Source organism: Thalia democratica, chromosome 9 (assembly GCF_965202585.1).
Source record: "Thalia democratica chromosome 9, ktThaDemo2.hap1.1, whole genome shotgun sequence".
NCBI classification, from domain to species: Eukaryota; Metazoa; Chordata; class Thaliacea; order Salpida; family Salpidae; genus Thalia; species Thalia democratica.
The window spans coordinates 10,315,645-10,337,242 of record NC_139173.1 but is presented as its reverse complement, the minus strand read 5'-3'; positions in this window follow the sequence as shown (position 1 = coordinate 10,337,242).

The window sequence follows — 21,598 nt, the reverse complement described above, 5'->3', positions numbered from 1 at the left end:
AAATCAATCTTTGAATTAAATGTTTTAAAATAAGTAACCAATTCAAAGTGTAATATAAAGCGATATTCAAATATAATATACTCTTTTTATTGGCGCAATAGTCAGATACAATCGATATTAAAATGAAAAAAAAATATATGTTTAATTTTCTAGGCTTATATTTTTAATAGAGGTCAACAACTAATCATTATCCACCAAAATACCAATCATCTTCAAAATTGTAGACCAGGAGTTAGCCTGTAAACAGAAAAAAAAAAAGTTCTTAATTATGTTTTACTTTTTTTGATGTTTCATTACATCGTTAAATAAAAAGTTTTTAAATGAGTATCAATTTTAGTACTCCAGTTCTTTAAATCTTGTTGTAGCTTATAAAAAATAACAACTAGCATTTCAGCATTTTAACGTGTAATAAAGAGAAACAAGAAGCCGTTTTTTATTAACTTTTTAGAAAAATATTACCGTTTAAAGAAATACTTAAGTACTTATATTAAAATTTACCTGCTCAGGTAAATTGCCTCCATTGTTGCTGGAATCTGGTGCACAGTTGCCAGTGTAAACTGGTTGACAGCTGTGCATCTGGCTTGCCTGGTCTGCAACCTGGGTGATTGAAATAATTTACACATGGTTATTTCTTATATAAAAATGATTGCTGTATACGGAAATGCAAAATGTAAAAAAATTATTGGCTTAAAACGTAAACAAATGGTTGCTCAGCATAAATTTTACGCAAAAACTTTACAGCTTTGCTTTTTACATGCTAACTTTCTTTTAATTATTGAAAGTTTGTATAACCACAAGCTATTTTACTAGTTTTATTAAACATAATGTTCAACGCTCATAATAGTATGACATTAGTTAAAAATACCTAAGTTGAGTGTTCACATCGTTCATATTATTGTTAGCTATAGGAATAAACCTTCTGTCGTAAACTTTATGGTTTCCTACCATCTGGCTTGGTTCGACTGATATCTAAAGTGAAATTTGTAAGTTGCACAAACAGCTCGTTAGAACGAGTTAAGAATAAAAACAAAAAAAAGTGTTAACTGTTTGTTGTACTTATAACTTTATTAGTTTAATAAAATACTATATAAAGCTTTTTATCTTAAATTTTTTGATCACACTCTTTTTAAAAGCTAATTTGGTAAAATAATATAAAAACTTTTTTATCATAAAACTTCCGACTAAACTTATTTTCGAGGTTTGTTTGTGAGATTACGTGGGTGCGTACCTGTTAAAGTACATACTTTGCCTTTGTTCTTAATGTTAAAAACAGAAGCTTATTAAGGGAAATACGTAATTTATAACAGTTAGGTTAAACTATTTAGTATTTTCTTTGATAAGGTTTTTAATATAGCTTGCAAAATATAAATGTAAAAATGCAATAGTTTTTGTTGAAAAAAACTTTATTTACTACACATGTACTAAAAAATACAATTCTAATTACCTGAAGTAGATTGTCTAAGTTGTTAGCAACGGGATTTAGATTTATGTCGTAAATTGGCAGACTACTTACCATTTGGCTTGGCTGAGCAATTTAAAAATAAGTTTTTTAACTTTAGTTTATAATAACCAGACTAACTTTTACACAACTTGTATAAACAAGAAAGCATTTTTATTATGTTCTGGAATACTCTTATACTAAATATAAACCAATAAATGATAAAGATAGTTTTTTGAAATGACTACAAAACTTAATACACAGCATTAAACTGTGATGGAGTATTTAAATAGCTTGGAACTTATATATTAAAGTTTATAATTATTAAAATTATATGTTTCGTTACCAGAAAAGGTAGGTTAATTTAGTTATAGTTTTGTGTTTTTTGTTTTCGTAGTTTTGTAGCTCAATACGATGATAATTATCAAGAAATATAACCTGTTATAAAGTAATAAGGGCTTAAAGATGTTTTGTGATGCAAAAAAGTTACAATGTAACAAACTTTAAAATAAAAGATCGAACAACAAGTACATTCTTACAAACTGCTTAATAATTTAGGGAGCGTTGTTGAAACTTAACTGTGGATTTTTATTACCATAGAGTTGATCATAGTAAAAATCATAATGACATCCAGTTGCAGCGTATGGATCTGTAAAAACAAAAATATGTTTTAACACTTTTATAGAGGAAGAATACTTGACAGACCTTTAGGCGTCTTTAGTTTATAAATAGGTGCTTTCTTAGATAAATAAAAAACATAATTTTGAAAAATCTTTTTGCACACCAAAGTATGTATGCATCGCCAAAAATTTCAACGATTTTAATTGGGTTTTTTAATATAGTTTTTGATTTTTTTTAATTCAAAACTTTTGTTTATAAAAAACGTATATTGACCAAAAAAAGACTTGTTTCAGTCAAGTATAAAATATTTGCTCAACCTTTATTCAACAATGAGACATCTCTGGTTGCTGCATTTAAAACCCGGCTCGAAACTTGTGCGTTTGTTGGATACACACTTTGACACATTCCCTGGTTTCCTCCGTTACCACCTGAGTTGTACATAGCTGCTCGGTACGAATGCAAAACTTGCCGTAGTTCGTATTTTGGTGAGCTTGATTGTTGTTTGCGTGTAAATACTCGGTTACGGCTGAATAACATTGATGCCACCGTAGTTGTTTAAAAATCCAAAGTAAGTCACATTTTGGATCGAAATTTCGAGGATCGTGATGATTGACTTAGTTGACAAAAGTGTTGGCTTGGGCAGGGTGCGAAAAGTTTTGATTGCTCGGTGCAGTATCATTTACGCTGGAATTTCTTGCTATATTTTTACCGTTCGAGACTAAATTGCTGTTATTACTCTTGTTGTTTGATGAATCTGGTAATATTAAGAAGTTTTATTAATAAAGAAAAATTCTAACGAATTAATAGTTTGAAATACTTACTATGAACAAGTTTCGAGAGGTCAAACAAGTTCTTACTTCTTATTTGATTGAGCCACCCTTCAACCATACTTGACCACACTAGATAGTAGTTTTATTTTAACTTGTGCAAATTCGTTATTTTTGCACCTAATAGTTCAAAGTCAAAACAACAAAATACTTTTAAAACCATTCACACTACAACTTAATCGATGTTCTGTTTTATGTTTGCGACCAAGACAGCTTTAAATTTGTAGGATGAAATTAATTACATGTTTATAATATATTTAAGTAACACTTAACTGATTTTTTAACTTTTGTATTTTACTGTGTTATTCGTAATAATAACGATTAAAAAAACTTACTATAAAGGCTTTCTTCCTTATAACCTTTGAAATCGCGGTGTATGTTCCGTTCCTTGTTTCTGCAAGTTAACTTAGATAACAAACGAAGTAAAAAAATAAACACAATAAAGTCAAGTATAATTTACCTTTTATTTAAGTGGCCCGTTGCTTTTGGATTCATCGCACATTTCATTTGTTTCATCTAAAAACAGTTTTAAAAGTTTATTTAAGTCAATACTATTATACAAACTGCAGTTTCTCAAAGTTTTTAGCTTTTTTAATGTAAGTAGTTGCACTTTTGTTATATTTACAGTGTCATAAACCAAAAACCAAAAAATAAAAATAAAAAGTTAATCTAGTACTGTTACCTCATTGATTTTTTAATAGCCTAAAATTCTTAAACTTTAGTCATACATTTGTTTTTAAAATAAATTGTATAAAATATGTTTCAGTATATCCACCGAAAGTTACATAATTATTTTAAACAGAATTAACGTATTTTGACTAAAAGTATTATAATACTTGATACAAGTTAAAAAGCGCGAGTCAGACTGTTGTAATTGTTTTAAACAAATAGAAGTCAAAAATAAAAAAAAGCTATAATTGTTAATAAAAACTTTAACTTTCAAGTAAACAAAAATAAATGTCCATTTTTTAGATGCTAAAACATAAATTATAACAGAGTAAAAAATAAAGTAGTAATACTTTTTTCAGTATTTAACTTGTACACAAGTTATATAAAAGTCGATAAATAGTTAAACATGTTTTTGATAACTTTAATAGGCATACTTGTGCTTTCTTTGCGCCAACAACAGCAATGAACTCGGTAACTTCGAAGTAGCACTTGTAGTGTTTGAGGAAGTTCAACTGACGTGAGCTTGGTGTATTTCGTGATGACGAAAACAGGTACATCCTCGTTTGTTCCGCCGGAAACATAATCTGTTATAACAATCCTGTATTAGTGATACATTAGACATTAGAGATAACAATGATTCAAATTGTATGCATGTAAAACATTATCTAAAAAAAGTTATATCTCAGTTTAAACAACATAGATTTAAATGAATCAAAGCTAAATCGTAATCTTTTTCCAGTTTTTTTTGAAGCAAAAGTACGTGTATTTACATCTAAAGAGACAAGTATAAACGTTTATAAGTATATAAGCATATAACGTAAATAATAAACATAACTTTATGACCATGATGTTAATTTATAAAAAATTGTGTTCAATGTGTTTTTTGTTGTATAAAACGTTTATATTTGTCTCTTTAGATATAAATACACGTACTTTTGCTTCAAAAAAAAAAAAACTGGAAAAGGATTACGATTTAGCTTTGATTCATTTAAATCTGGGACACGTTCAAAATCCACCTGCGGTCAAAATCCATCCGCGTTCAAAATCCACCCAGTCAAATTCGAGAACCGCTTACCGAACGAGGGTAAGGGTTAGGCATAATAGTGATAGTGAAAATAAATAAATAATAAATAAAAAAAATAAAAATACATGTAAAACAAATTATTAAATAAAGAAAATGTAAAAAAAATCGGGTGAATTTTGAACGCGGGTGGGTTTTGATCGGGTGGATTTTGAACGCGGGTGGGTTTTGATCGGGTGGATTTTGAACGCGGGTGGGTTTTGATCGCGGGTGGATTTTGAACGCGGATGGATTTTGATCGCGGGTGGATTTTGAACGCGGGTGGATTTTGATAAAATACCGTAAAAAACTTAACAACTGAACAAAATACCACCAACGTTATTCTCGGAAATGGTACCGGCTTTGTTGCAAATTTTCTTGTTGTTGGTTATCTTCATCCTCTTGAAGCTGATCTCCGCACCTTCTAGGTACTTTCCCTTGTTGCTGTCTACCGTTGCCTCCATCATCTGCACGCTTGTCGTCGGTTGGTGTCCTTCCGCGTTGACTCGTTGGCCACGCTGTTGAGTATCTGTCTGTTTGTTTGTTTTGTTTTATCTAATAAGCTTCGTTTACTATAACATATTATGATTTTTAGTAAAATAAGTAAAAAAAAATGTAGTATTCAAAGTTTAAAAATTCGTTCGCACTGTTGTTGAACATCCGTCTATATATCAATTTGTTTTTTATACATTAACTTTGCTTACTATTATATAGTTTGTTTTTTTAGTAACATAAATAGTAAAAATATAGTATTCAAAATTAAAAAAAAAATTTTTTTGAAATATGTTGAACGAGTATATTCAAAATTAGCATACAGTTGTGATATACAAAATTCACTAAATGATTAATGAAAAGTTTTCTACTAACTTTTTTTCATTTTAGTTTGTTTTTTATTTTACTTTTGTCCACAAACTTGTGTTTCACAAGTTGTTTTTCTTAACAAGTGTTTATAAGTAAAGTAGTATAAATAAATAATTTCAACGTATTTTATTACGTTTTGCAATCCTTATCTTCCAGCATCAAGTACACGTGATAATCACTATCCTCGTCCATATTGTGCATCTTGATGTCCAGCTTGGGAAACAGTTGCCCGTCTTTGGTGTTGATGATCTGCTCGATAATTCCCATGTCCTTCAACTGCACCCATTCCTTTTTGCTCAGCAGCTCAACCTGAAATCACGTGTAGTTGAACTGTAAAATGTATCAATTGTGCAAAATATACAAAGTGTGCGTATTTCATTCACTATCATACCTAGATATCATCTAAAATAAAGTTATTTATATAGACACAATGGCATTTACCTGCATAATTATTTAAATTTGCTAAAGTTAAAAAGTGTTAACTAAATAAGTTTTATTTGATTGACATTTGTAAAATATAATTTGCTATAACGTGCTCTTTAATAAACCTACTATAAAAAAATTTTGACATATTAGGAAAAACTGTGTGATGATTCATTAATAATAAAAAAATAAAATCAAACATTCTTTAAGGAATTCGAAAAATTCAGTAGTATTTTTTTTGTTAAGTTTTTAACGAAAATTTCTATCACACATTGTTAGATTAGCAAAGCTATACTTTTCATTAAAAACTTGTGAAAAAAAAAGAGCGAAAACTAAAACAATTTTTATTTATTTCTTGCTTATACTTAACTAAAAAACTCACCTAAAATTTTTAACATAAATTTGTTTTACTAAAATTATACAAACACAAGTTGAATGTACATTTTTTTTGTATTTCAAACACAAAACTAACTATGATGCCGTCGCCGACTCTTTTAAACACATCACCGGCCGACATTTGAATTTCGTTGATGTTTTTAAACACGAGGTCTGCATTCATCGAAGCTCATGCTCAGGTTTGACGAACTGACAAACTGGAAATTGTCGGCTGAGTTGTGTGCAGGCATTTGTTGGTAGCTCATTCTGAAACGAATAAAAAGTTCAAGTTTCTCTAAATTAACAGAATTTCAAGTTAAATTTACTTGCAATAGTAATTGCTTAAATTACCGGTAGACCAAAAAAACGTATTTTTTATATACAAAAGTAAAAGCTTTAAAAATTATTTTTTTATTATTTACAAAGTAATATTAAAATAACCCCTGTTTCTGTATAAAAAATCCTATTCGTTCAACAAACCAAAATTAAAAAACTAACAAACAACTTGCTTTTCAACATGAAAGTATTATAAAAGTTTTTTTTTTAGAATCCATAATAAACACACAATCTAATATACATGGCAAATCTAATAAATAAACATCCGACAATAAACTTTTACATTTATTTGTGAATCCTACATCATTTCAAACACCACTGTGCAGTCTGTTAAATTTTTTTTTGAATTAAGCATATTTTTCTTTAGCTTTACTTTCTTACTATATATAACAAATTACTAAGAACTTTAATTAGTTTGAACCACTTATTTATCATTAAAAGAAAATTAGATTTTCAAAAACAGATTATAAAATTGGTAAAAATGATTATGATACTGTTTCTACAGCTGTATGATATTGTTAACAGTTTGTAGAAAAACTTAGTTTATAAGTCACTATTTTTACATAGAAATTTTGTAATTAAAAGAAGTACATTTAACTTAGTAATTTACAAATTCCTTTCATACACTAATTTACTATTATCTATACTTTTTTTTGTTTACTTTTAATGTTACTAGTTTACTTTTAAAGCATATACTACAGCAAAGTTTTTGAATAATTCTTAAATTTCTTTTAAAACAACAGTGTAATGTTTTCTAGGTTTTTTTATACAAACTTATAATTATTTTATTTGAATGAACCATCTTAATTAGTCTATATTTCGAATTAAAAGTCTTAAATGTAAGAAGAAGAATTCAAAACATTACATAGCATATTTGTTACTTTTTGAAGTATACATAAGTTTTAACCTATTGTGAAAACTTTTGGAAACAAGGTTTTCATAGCGATTTTGCTTTCGGTAAGAAATTTAGATATCTTCTTTATTTAATTAACGCATTAAAACCACATAAGAAAACTATAAAATATTATACGTTTGTTTTTGTAACTAAATTAACTTAATTAAGATTTTTCATCCTTTTTTATTATTTTTTTGATTTTTCCACCTAATAAACGCTAATCGAGAAAAAATGTTCGCATTACTTTTGTAAATAGTAAAATTATTTTTAAAGCATATGGTCTGCGATCATCTGTCGCTGTAAAACGATTATCTTTAATTTTAAAAAAACTATATTCAAAATTTTTGTATGGTAGTTCGTATTAAAATTAATCAATTGACGGTCAAGTCATTTGCATAGATCTAATCATTTTAAAATAACACATTTTTTTTGCTTTTATTAGAGAAGCATAAAAAAACCCGTTTCTTTTAAGAAAAAAATACTGTAACTTGTAGGTTATTTGGTATATAGCATTCCAATGTTATATATATATATATAAATATTTTTATCAAATAATTCACTGAAATGTTGCTGATTATTATCGATAGTTATCTAATTTCTTTAAATTGAAATTCTTATCATTCAGCTAGGATATTCAAAAAAACACATTATTTAATAAAATTTAAAGATCTGTTACGCTAAGTAAGTTTATTTAAAATTTAAGCTAATGTTTATTTTTTGAAGTAATAAACGTTGTTTTGCAACTTTTTTAAAGATGTTAGGTAGGAGCATAACTTTTTTAAATTTCATTGTTTTAATAAAATAACAATTTTAGCTGTTATATTAAAATAATTTATTTTTATTTTAATTGATTTCACTTCCATCATAATATTTTATTTACACTATTTCTTACAGTTATAAATAAAAATACAACATTTTTCATTATTGTTTTTGTTATTTTTATTTTCTTCTCGATCAACACTTAAATTGGGTAAATACGTACAAAAATACGCTAAACATCAAGTTCTAAGTAACAATTATGTGAAACAGTACAATTCAAATTCTTAAAAAAAAACTTAGCTTGAATTATACAAATTGACGTTAGAAAATATGTACAACTATGTAAACTATATTACAATATTATAATTGTCCCTAAAATTACTTGCGTAAGTAAGAACTAAATACTTTTTTATATAAAACTTTGTCAAAAAATACGAATACTCTAGAAAATTTTAAGCTAGTTTAATATTATTGTATGTTTGAATTAAATTCAAACATATAGTTCAATGTAATATTAATTTCCTTCAAAAGTTTAGTAAGCTATAAACAAGTTTTCATTAGTTCTTTTCGATTTTGTTTTGAGACTTTATTTTGATTTCTTGGATCAATAGTAGAAGCGTCTTCGTTTAGTTCAACCTATAAATAAAAATAAAAGTCTGCGAAATGTGTTTAAATAAAATAATGTAGGAGTGATGTCTAGAAAAAGCTTTATAGAACTAAACAAAATGCAATTTTTTCAATTAAAATTTTAAAAAGGAAAAAATCTTTAATCTTTGTTAGTGTTTTATGCTAATGCAAAAACGTGTAATTTTAAAAGTAAATATCTTAAAATCAATCTTATTTTTGTTAAAATTTAGTACATAATTTTCTTTTATTACGTGTAACTTTTTATATCAGTTCTTTTTTAGTATATTGCTGACAAAATGTATCAAATAAGCTTCTTAATAAGTCAGGTAAACAATAAAAAAAAGATATATTAAAAACCTCAATTCCTTCGAAACTTGGTTGAGTAAGCCTCCTATATCCTCCATTGCCGTCTCTTACCAACTCGTGATGCCTCCTAATTTGTTTGCGGAGGTTCACCATCACAACTGGTTCATCAAATTTATCGCTGTTCACTTCCGCGACTTTTGCTCTGATCGCAGCGACTCGCTTCTCGTGTTCTTCATGTGATTTCACCTTGTTGTGAAAATCTTGCAATGCGTGTCTCTTGTTTCTGTATAAAGTTTGCACTACGTAAAGATTTAATATACAATTTAAATAAGAAAATAAAAATTGTTTTTTTTTATTTAAAAATCTATTTAAAACTTTTCTTGTAAAAAATACAATTAACAAAATGTATATATTTACATTTGTTAAAATAAAAGCAAGTTGTAAGGATGTTAAAGTAATTTAAATGTAAGAAAATATCGATTTAAATCACCTTGATAGAGACTTTTCTTCGCAACAAATTGATGTAAATATTGCAACAAAAATTAGTGTTTTAGTCACACAGCGTGTGGTACTAGAACTCATTTTTGATTTTTTGTTTTGGCTACAAATCTTAAAATTAACTACTTTTTAGTAGAAAATAGATTGACTGTAGAAACGTTTTAACAAGTGAGGGCTTTTATTTTAAAGATGAGATAAGTATAAGAAAAACGCGATGATTGTTTCTTCTCTTGATTAGTTTAGTTCGTAATTAGGCTCATATTTTGTACGTACATGACTGGTTTATGATGGACATTTTACAATTCTTAAAAAACAAATTATTTAAAATGATTTTTTGGGATTTAAATAAATTATAATTTCAAAACCATTTAAAATGTTTTTACGTTAAATACATTTTTTAAACTTATAAAAAAATAATTTTATCACATACAGTTGTTTATACTGAAGTTTTTAAAAAACTTCTCAAAATTTTAAGCGTTTATTTTTATAACTTATCTTCAAGTGTAAAAAATGTATTATCGGTAAAAGATAAAGTATTATATGGATAATTTATGTCTAAATAATGTCTTCTGCCATTTATAGTACCTGTTAAAAGAAATTTATTAAATAAAATAAATACTTCTGTGTACTTTGTTAATTAAATCACTAAAACCTAGCTAAACTTAAATTTTAGTTTTGAAAGTACAAATACTAAATGTACTTAGTTTGCTTTTAATTTTAACAGTAATAAAAGTAAAATGATACTTAAATCTGTACAACAATATGGCTGCTGAATCCAGCATTGACAAAGTTTTAAACAATACTTAAATTTGTAGTTTATACCGGTTAAGTGAAGTTAAAAACATTTAAAAATAATTTTAAGAAAATATGAAAGTATAACTTAATTTGTATAACCTAAAAAAGTTATAAAAAATACTTTAAAAATGTTCTATATTTTTTATAGAAGATAAATTATGCTATATAGCTTATTCATCTTAGAAATTTTTGAACAAAAATATTACGCTAAAAAAAATTCAAATTTGATTCTAACACATTTAAATATGTTCTTTTTTGTTTTTGATAAATGTTTAAGTAAAATATTTAATTTTTTGTAGTAATAGAGAAGTTATTCAAAACTGCAGACGGTGTTAATTAGTTAAATAAATCTTAATCGTACAAAAAATAAATATTTTTTGTTTTCTTTTTTTTTTATTCCTTTTTTATCAACCGATCATTAAGAAAAAAAAGTTGTTAATCTGTAAATGTAGTTTTAACTTTATTTAATAAACTATTTAAGTTGATAAAACTAATATTTTTCAATTTAATGAGTTTTTGTTTATGAAATAAAGTTTTTTTAAAGCTAAACAGTTTTTTTATAACAAATTTATAAGTTTAGACTTACTTTTCGGATGTGTTTTATTTTAAGTAAATTAAAAATTGTTTAATTTTTTTTTTAATGTTTTTATAAAGGTAACTAATTTGCACACTTTATTCTACTGCTTTTGGGTGTACAAAATCATATTAAATATAAAAACTTTTTGAAAAGCTTAGATATACATTTATAATAACAAAAACTATAAAAAAGTTGTATTAATTTAGATTAAAATCGTAAAAAAATCAATCTATTAGATAAAAAGACCTTTTTTAAATATTGAGTTCCAATTTTTCTTTATATTTGTTTATAGACTATTTAAACAAATTTACCTGTAAATTGTTAATTGTTTCCTGCATTTTTAACCTATTTTCTTGCTCATTAGTATTTCACAATTTTTTAAGGACTTTTTAAACACAAAATTTTTATTTTTTATTTACTCTACAGCTTTATTCTCGTACCTCAGTGTTTGAATTTGTTTCACAAAAAACTTTTGCTGTTTTAAATATGCATGCGGTATTAAATAATTTAAGCTATTAATTCAACTGGTTTAAAGAAAGTTTATTGATTTGTTACAAAAATATATAAAATTTTGTTAAGTTTTGCTATAAAATAAATTAGATATTTAAAAAAATTCTTTGAATTTTGTAATTAAAACGGTAAACTTTTTTATTTTTTTTGCAAGATGCATATTTTTGAAATATTTTATGCATTACATTAAACTTAATGTTTTATCTACATTATTTTATTAAACGACTAAAAAAAGCGCTCAAACAACTAGTCCTAGGACCTGGTGCAAGAAAAAACCTTTCGGTTATCGAGTCGTGCACCGCTTGGATACCTTTTAACGTCCAATCCAGGAAAGGTCTATTGTTAAAAGCTAGAGACAATAAAACACTTGTAATCTTTGTTAAAAAACTCTTGTAATTTAAATTAATTATAAAATAGACCACGTTAATAACAAACAATGCTGATTTGTAATTAGCTGTAATAATAATATTTTCTTTTCTATTGTAAAAAAACAATTTCCAAACAACATATTGTAAATTTGCATTTAGCTTGGAGGTATTTATTCTATTCTCAACATTTTTATATTAGAAGGTTAATTACAGAAAAATCCCTTTTATCAAAAAATCAATACAGTAGTTTTTCAAAAAAAATTTAACTTTTAAATTAAGTTTAACTTTTTAACGTAGATTGTAAGATAAACGTGTTCATGTTGTGTAAGTGTTTAAAGATTTTTGTGTGCTCTTTTTTGTATTTTGGTTGATATTATTTTATAATATAACTTGATGTAGTTATTGAAAAAAAAAACATGTTAAAAAATAGTTATCGAATGTTTTTCCGCTTGTATACGTTTTCATTATTTAATATATAACTGAAATAAAATTCAAGTAAGCTAAGTAAAAATCTAACTTTATGTATAATGTTTGTTACGACCTGATTATAAATTTAAACTTTCAACTATTCTATGTTTTGATTTGAATTAAAGATTAACGTTATATTGATTTAAAAGTTAGTACAATAAAATAAAGTATCTGAACTAATTATAATTATGAAACAAATATATTTTTATTGCAGTCTATAAAGTTTGTTGATTAGTAACAAACTATTATTTTTATTGTGTTTCAAGCTAAAAGTGTTTGAAAAAAAGTTTACTTAGAAAAACGTATATATAAAACTACTGATATTTTAGAAATTTATGTTCAAAAATTATGAGTAAAATTTTATTTAGTACAATTTCCAAAAAAAAAAAACAATAACTAAAGTTTCAGAACTATATAAGAATAATATAAATTATCCGTAAGTAATACTAAATTTAGTAATTTTTGTTTCCAAACTCAGTTATACATAGGAAAATCAAAGTATAATCTAATTAACACTTCTGTTAATATTTTACTCAATGTTTTTATTATGCTCAGCTTAAATTTAGCGGAATATTGTTCATAAGTTTTCACTGAACTTTATACATACAAGCTCTCAGTAAATTTTGATCACGATTATTTTTTACAAAATTAAGATTTCCTTCTGTTCAGTTGTAGAGCAAACTTAGTTTGAATAATACCAAAACTGTATACCAAAGCCCTCATCATACGTTAGTTAATGTTTTCTAACTTATAATTTTCAACTTAACTTTGTTCAGTTTTGTTATATTTTATATGTATAAGTATTTCATTTAATAGAAGCTACCAGCTTGAAAAATTAATAAGAGGTAATATTTGACTTACATTTTGCAACATCTTGTAATTAATACAGTTTTATTATTAGGTTAAAAGATTTTTGTAAGCACTTAAATACTATATAAAATTAAGGTTAAGTCGCAGTAAAATTTTAAATTTTAGAAAACTAATAGCAGTATCGTTTATTAAACAGGTAGTTAAACTGCAAATAAACTAGATTAAAAATATATATATATAACTTATTTATAGCGTGCAAAATATAAATATTGTTTTCCTTAGAATAACAAACAACTAAAAAACAGCGCTTAAAAACTCCTTGTGTTCAAAAAAATATTATATATGTGATGGTACTTTTTTAATTTTCTATAAGTTTTAGATGTTTTTTTTTCTAATATAACTTAGTAAGTGTTCACTAAAAACATTTTGTTTTTTGTTTTTACATACGTTTTATTAGTTTAGTTAAACATTTTTTTTGCTTATTAAATTTATACAACTTGTTTTAACAAACAAACAGTTTTAACACTTTTAAAGCAAATAAACTTTAATCTAATAGTTTAAAAGTACTTATTGTTAAATTATTTAAATTTATTTAAACCTTAAATTTATTGAACAAACATTTTTTAGAAGAATGACTATTTAAACGTGTAATGATTACAATAAAACATTTAGTTCGGAACATTAAAAACTGCTTAACTACAATCGTATACATTTAACAAGTTGTTGTTTAGTTTAGACTGTTTAAATTAATTTTGCTTAACAATAAAACAAAAATTGTTAAGGCAATGTTAGAATATTGAATTTTATTTGTTTTTACAATTAATATAACAAGCGTTTTATGTTTTTAAGGTAGATTTGAAACATATTTGTAAATTTTTATGAGAATTAAAAAAAAACTCACAAGGAAAAAGTATTTACTTTAAATCTTTTTACATATTTTATATATTTTTTATTTCTTAGTTGTTTCAATTCAGCAAGTTAAATAAAAACCTGATTCAAGCGAAAAATGATATAAAAGATACAGTTGAACTTGTAAAAACATGCTCCAAATTTTTAAGAAAATTTGTTTAAAAATGGTTTAAAAGTCATTGCTTAAATATTTTTTGAGCTCGTAGTGCACTTTTTAAACCTTAGTTGTTAATACAATAGTTGTTTTATATTTAGTTTATATAAAAAGCATTTATATGTGTTAGAAATTTAAACAAATGTAGCTGAAATAATCTTATAGAAACAATCAGATTTTATGTGTCTACAAAATAACCGTTTTTGCAATATTAAAGTTTTATTAAAATTTTTATTACTGACTAAAGTTGTAACTTTTATGTACTCAATTAACAAGTAATAAATGATAAATTTAACTTTTAGAAATTTGTTTACAGCCCTCATTTTTAGCCCGTTTGGAATCAGATAGACGATCTATTATTTCAGTTTATTTTATTTACTTTTCGTTATAGTTTAAATTTTGTCGTCACAGCTTATAATGTAGTTTTTTGTTAAATTTTTAAGTTTTACACGTCAATGCTAATGTAAAAACGAAGTTCTATAACATTAGCTTGTTAAACTTTAATTTTTTCCTGATATTGTTAGTTTTTGTGAGATTTTACTTAAATTTGGTAATTGATAAATAATTTAAGATTTTCTTAAAATTTTTGTAAAACTTGTTATGAAAAATTAAAAAGTTTTCCTGTCGAATTTTTTATTGAAACTTATAAATTTTACATAGCATAATTATATTTAATCTAATTTATCATTTTTTAATTAAAGTCAAAACAAGTTTTTTATTTTTATTGTAGTTATAGATACTATAACTTAAGTCCTCATTTAAAGTTAATATTTTATACTAGTTTAAAGATATTTGTTAGACCTGGTTGTAAATAGGTTATTTAAACTAAACTTTGTTGTAAAAATATAGAAGATTAAATGCACGAGTAACAGTAAATAAAGATTAAGTATATTTTAGAGAAATTACTTAAGAATATAGTTTTATTATTTGCTAATGATAAAATATGCTTACTAAAGAAAAAAACTTTTTTTATTGCTTTTAAAAAACTTACAAAGTACTAATGTAAGAGTGTTAGTCAATTTTATGAAGCTAATAAATTTATGTTATTTGAACTGTAATAGTCTTTTTAGTAAATTTTGTAAAACGCTTTTTTATTTAAATTAGGAAATTATACTATCATTTAAATTATTAAGATTACAATTCTAGCAATAAATAAACTTTAACCTAAAAAGCAATAAAAAAATTAACCTATTTGACAACCTTGTGATTTAAAAATGACGTTTAGAACAATACCTTTCTAAATACGTATGATTATTGAAATGAATACGTGACATTAGACAACAATAAAAAACTGCTCAATTATGAGCATATATGTAGTACAGCCTTTTCGTTTGTTTTACTTTATGTGAAAACAAAGTTAATTAGGTTTTAATTGACAAGATTGACTGAATGAATTTTTTACTAGTCAGAATATTAATAGAGTTTTTATATTCAAAAATTTAATTAATTCACTGACAAATAGAGTGAACATTAGTAAAAGTAAAATAAAATATTGAATATCGAGCGTATACAATTAAAAGAACTGTTTTTTAACTAGCAAACTAGTTAACTTTCAATTTTTTTTATCAAAACTTTGGCAAAAATTTACATAAAATGTATAAACCGTTTCCCAAAGTGGGTTAGATGACCCCCTTGGGGCATATTCAGAAATTTATTTATAGGGCCAAATGAGGGGGATGCATGACTGGTAAAGAGGCCATAAGGCCATAAGTTCAAGCTTATACTAAATATTTTGGGTTAATGGTAACGAGCGAAAAAAGGTCTTCGGCATATATAAGGGTAGTCTTGAAACTTACGGTAGATATTTTAAAACTTTTATTAAATATCCTGGAGTTCATTATGAAGAAAAAAGGTCTTGGGATTATTTAACGGTAGCTTTGGAACTTAAACCAGATGTTAAAGGAAAAATAAAAAACTTACACTAGATCAGGGCTTCTTAAAGTGGGCTATTTTTAAAAATTATGAAGCCATAAGCTGCAAAGGTTATCAAATAAGGCTATTATTTAAAATTTACACTAGATATTCCGGAATTGGTGATCAAAATCAAAAAAGTCTTAAGGTAGAATTTTGAGAAAACTATTTGAGCAGCCATTGATTTTAAAATTTCTTCAAAGAGGGACTTTAAAAAAAAGTTCGGAAAACTTTAATGTAGAAGCATGCAATTTTATGCAGTTTTTTGGTTAAAGTAACTTTAATTTTATTAGAACTGTTTTAATCTTTATATTGACAAAAAAAGTAATCTTTTGTAAATAAAATTAATAGTAGTTTAACAAAATTGTTCATTTTAAAGATTTACATTTTAGTATAAGAAGGGCAACATACGACCCGTCAAGCAGAAACTTTTGGTTTGCAACACATTTTGTAGCTTTTTTTAGAAAAAATGTTTTAAATGTGCTGTTAGTTTGTTTTTCAAAACGTAGTAGCACAGTTGCCAGAATTTTTTATCTTTAAAACGTTTTTACATGTATTTTAAATACGTGTGGCTTTTAAGCTGTTTAAAAGATGGCAACACTGCTAAGTAGTACTTGTTAAATAATTATTTACTTACAGTTTCATGTATTATTTATGTTTGTTATGTGATTTTTTTCAAAATTACCCTTCCCGAGACGATAGTTTATAAAGATGGGGTTTGAATAGTTTCTCACTCTGTTTTTTTTTTTTAGTTTTCCACTAGTACTAAAATTTAGCCTGTCTTTAAATTCATGAAAAGGTGTATAACTATGGTCACTGAGTAAAAATGTTGGTAAATAAGTAACAACTGCAAAAAGTAATACTAAAATGTATAAATTTATACATAGTATATTGAAAAAAAAACGCCTAAAATATTTTGTCCTAGGAACTGGTGCACAAAAAAAACCTTTCGGTTATCGAGTCGCACACCACGGATACCTTTTAATGTCTATATATGTTAATAAAAACAGTCACTTTACATGTTAAAGTTATAGAAGCTCTATAATACACTAAAAGGTATTTTAGAGACATGAACGGCTGTATATTTTAATTTCTTAAACTTTTTCAGTACGAAGCAAAAACTAAAACGAAGTTGTAAATATTTAGAAGAATAGTTTAAAACTTTTTTGAACAGATATGCATAACAACAAAAAGTTGCTTTTTACATAGTAAAGTCTTAAAGATGTATTTATACTGCGTCCTGCCTGTGATTGTTTATTGTTGCGAAGCATTTTTAATGATTACAAACCCAGACGATGAATTTTCTCTAGAAGAGTACAACTTGATTGAAAGTGAGTTACTGTTTACATTTTTAGGAACTTGAGTTAAAAACTGCACAGTTACAATGGTCCGTAAGTAAAAGTAGTTCCATAATCTAAAAACCCTAGTTGTTATAAATTTATCTTTAGTCATAATTTCTGTGCAAAAGCTTTTTTGTCTAGTATAACTTCAAAAAACTGAAAAAAATATCTTGATCTTTAGAGACTAGTTTATTTTATTTTTATTTTATACTGTGTTTACTTGATCAAAAAAAATTTTTTTTAGAAAAAGAAAATTTTAAACCAAGAAATAAATGCACTAAAAACGAAATAGAATGTAAAAACTCCTATGGATTTGAAATATGCGTACAAGAAAAAACGAAAATGTTTGCTTGTGCTAGTTATTCAACAAAGCTGTGCGATGAAGATAAGTTCATTGCGGACAGTTCTTTAGGAAAAATGTTGGTCTTAATACCAATAAGAGTAATTTTTAAATAGGATATAAAAGTTTATTTAATTTTTTCAAATGTTTTCTAGTTCTAAAAATTTAGGATTGTGTTTATTTTATTTTACTTTTTTTTTTAATTTTTGGGTTAAAAGTAAGTTTTTGACAGAGAGGAAATTTAGTAAATAGAAAAAAATAAATCTAAAAATGTTTAAGGTGCTTTAGATGTGTGAAAAAAACAAATTATCCTTGGTCGTTCCCTAATTTAGTTAGCAATAAAAATGACAATAAGGAGCTATTTTTAAACAATGTTGTTACAACCTGCAATTATTTAGAAGTTCGTTTTGTTTCATTTTAATAGGAATACAGTTTATTTAAACTTTTTTCTTAAATTTTATTATGTCTAAACTGTAAGTTGTATTACAATTGAAAACTTAAATTTCTTATAGCTACTAAACTATTTTTATTGGTTAAAAAAAATTAAAATATAAATTAAAAGTAAAATTATGAAAAAATCTGTTTTGACACTTAAATTTTTTAGATAATGAACTATAATTAAACTTTGGTTTGAAATTTAAACTTTTAATTACAGAAATCAAAGTTAAAGTGTGACTTAGAAACTGAGTTCCAATGCGAAACAAGAACAACAAAATGCATTCCAAGAAGCTCCGTCAACAATGGAGTCTACGATTGCACTGACGGGTCAGATGAAAAAATATCAAATTTTTCTTGCTTGGACTTTGAATACAGTTGTTCAATACACAACAAAACAGAATTCTTGAGCAATTCACCCTACATGAGGTGCATCTCTTACAACATGGTCAGGGATGGTCAATCAGATTGCTTTTCCAGCTTAGATGAAAAAGTAATGATCGATAACTGCACGCACGATCATTTGTTTTTGTGTCTAGACCAAAGCAGATGCCTGCCAAAAACACTAAAATGTAACGGAGTTACGAACTGTGTCGACGGTAGCGACGAAATAGAAGGGTGCAGCTACCCCACCATCTTTAGACGGTTTGATGGGGACAAAGCGTTTCTTGTCGACTGGGTTAAACTAATGATGGTTTCCGAAGACTTACTTTACAAAAGTGAGGTAGATTTTAGCGAAAAATCGGTGTTAGAAAAAGGAAAAAAGATTCTAAACGACAGAATGTTCGGTTTCAAATGCAATGGAAAAGGCAAGACCGGAATGGCCACGGTGACTCAACCCGGCAGCTCGTCAAAAACGTACTGCAAGCTCGACGAAGACAAATGTTTCAACGATCTCGGTGAGCTCACCAGCTGTTTCAGGTGTTTTGACGGGACAATCATTAACAAGAGGCAAGTTTGTGACGGAACATTTGACTGCCGAGATTATTCTGACGAGTGCACATGTGAGGTCACGGACGCCGTAGAAGCGTGCGATTATTTTAACAAGCATAAAAACTCGAGCGCTTTTTTGTGCGATTTGCAGTTCGACTTTCCCGGAGGCGTTGATGAAATTTTCTGCTCAAACGAAGCCGTGTTTGCAGATTTAAATTATATATTTTTAAGAGAGAACCAATTAGGTAAATATCAAATTTACTGGCCGTGTGAATCTAACAAAACAGTGCTTTTAAAACAAGAAAAAGTTTGTGACTTTAATAGCGACTGCGCAGATCATTCGGATGAAAAGTATTGTTCAAGCAGAACTCATTTCAATTGCACTTCAGGGATTCCTGTTTCGATTGATGTAGCGAAAGTCAATGACAAGGAACTGGACTGCGCCGATCTGTCAGATGAATGCGAAGAAAACCCTATAAGCTCAGTGAAAGAAATGATAAAAAATAGCTACTTGAGGGAGTTAGTGTATGTGACTTTGGTCGGAATTATTGTTTTTAACATAGTTGTGTTGAAGAAAAACTTGAAAAAACTTAAGAGCATTGATGATAACCAACTGACGAAGTACTTTAATTTGATTTTCATTCTCAACCTCTCATTTTCAGACCTTATTTATGGTTTCGTTCTAGCTGTGATAGCTTATTCTTCAAACAAATTCTCTGGTGTATTTTGTTCTAAAAACTTTTATTGGCGTTCAAGTTTAGTTTGTAAAGTAATGGGAATTTTAACTTTTATATCATCTGAAACTTCACTAAACATTCTATTTCTAATGACAGCTTTTCGACTTTACACCGTTTATTACCCATTTGACTGCTTAGACATTAAGAAGCGGTATGTTTACGTTCTTTTGCTAGCTTGTTGGCTTCTTTCTTTTGTTTTGTCCTTCATACCATTCGCTTTAGAAAAGGAGTTTATGCAGAACATGATCATATCAAGCAATATACTCTTTAATAACAAGAAAGCCGATAGGATAATATCACCCGATGAGTTAAACAAAATTGCTGGCAAAATTGAGCTTGTTTGGAATAACGCTCGGCTTGAACCCATACCACCATCGAAAAGCATTTACAACGTTCGAGATTCTAAAAACTGGTTCTTCAACTCCAAGGAAATGAAAAGTCGATTTCCAAATACAAGTATCGACGTCCAGATGAAATTTGGGTTTTACAGTTCCTCCTCAGTTTGCCTTCCAGATTTTTACTCCAAATCTCCCGTGTCTTCCAAGTTTTCTATTGCAATAATGAGCTACAACCTCTTATTGATCAGCTGCATTGCAGTTGGGTACGTTTTGATTTTTTACAAAATCAGATCGACTAAAATGAACAAAAGTTCTGAGAACAGCTTGAAAAAGGAAAGGACCATGTCCGTCAAAATACTTTTGATTGTGGTGACAGATATAGCTTGTTGGTTGCCAATCATCCTTTTTTCGTTTGCAAGTTTTTTGGGTTTTCAAATTCCAGGAGTCGCACACTCTGTAACTTCAATTGTCCTTTTACCCATCAATAGTCTGCTTAATCCGATTTTGTATTCAAGAGTATATGTTATTTTGTTTGAGAAGCTTAAAATAGTACTTTCTAAGCTTAAACTTAAATAACTTTTGTTTTCTTTAAAATAATGATACACCTATTTCCTTTAATTGTTAACATTATATAACTAAAAAGCTGTTTTTCATTATTAAATTTTTATAATTCTAATCATGTTCTCTATTGTCATTATTTTTTAATATTTAATTTTTTTTTTCTCTGGTTTTCTCCTCTAGTTTCTAACAGATTAACTTTTGTTAAATACTCTCAAAATTTGTAAAGGTTCAGTATTAATACAAACATAATTTTAAAGTATATACAAAAAGTTATTACTCAAATATTTTGTTTTTTAAAAGAAAATGTTTCCAATAAAATGCGTAAAATTAGTTATAAAATTGAATAACTAAATGTTTGTTTTTATTAAATTTGGTCATAGTTTATTTAAAAAATAGTAATAAAGGTAAACAGACCATATACAACTTGCTGTATATGCATATACAAGTTGCATAACACATTTTAAAGTTATAGTTTTCAGATTAAAAAAAAAAACTTTTCCTAACTTTTTTCTACAAATTCACAAATCTATAAAACAAAATTGTTTAATTACTTAAATAAAGGTTTAATAAAATTTTAAGATTTTTAGGTTAACTACACTGAAAGTGGCTTGAGCACAAAATATTTATCGAAGTAAAATATGAAATTTGCTTGTAAAAACATACAATTAACGAATAATTTTGTTGTTACGATTCGTGTAAAAACAAGTTCTTTTATAA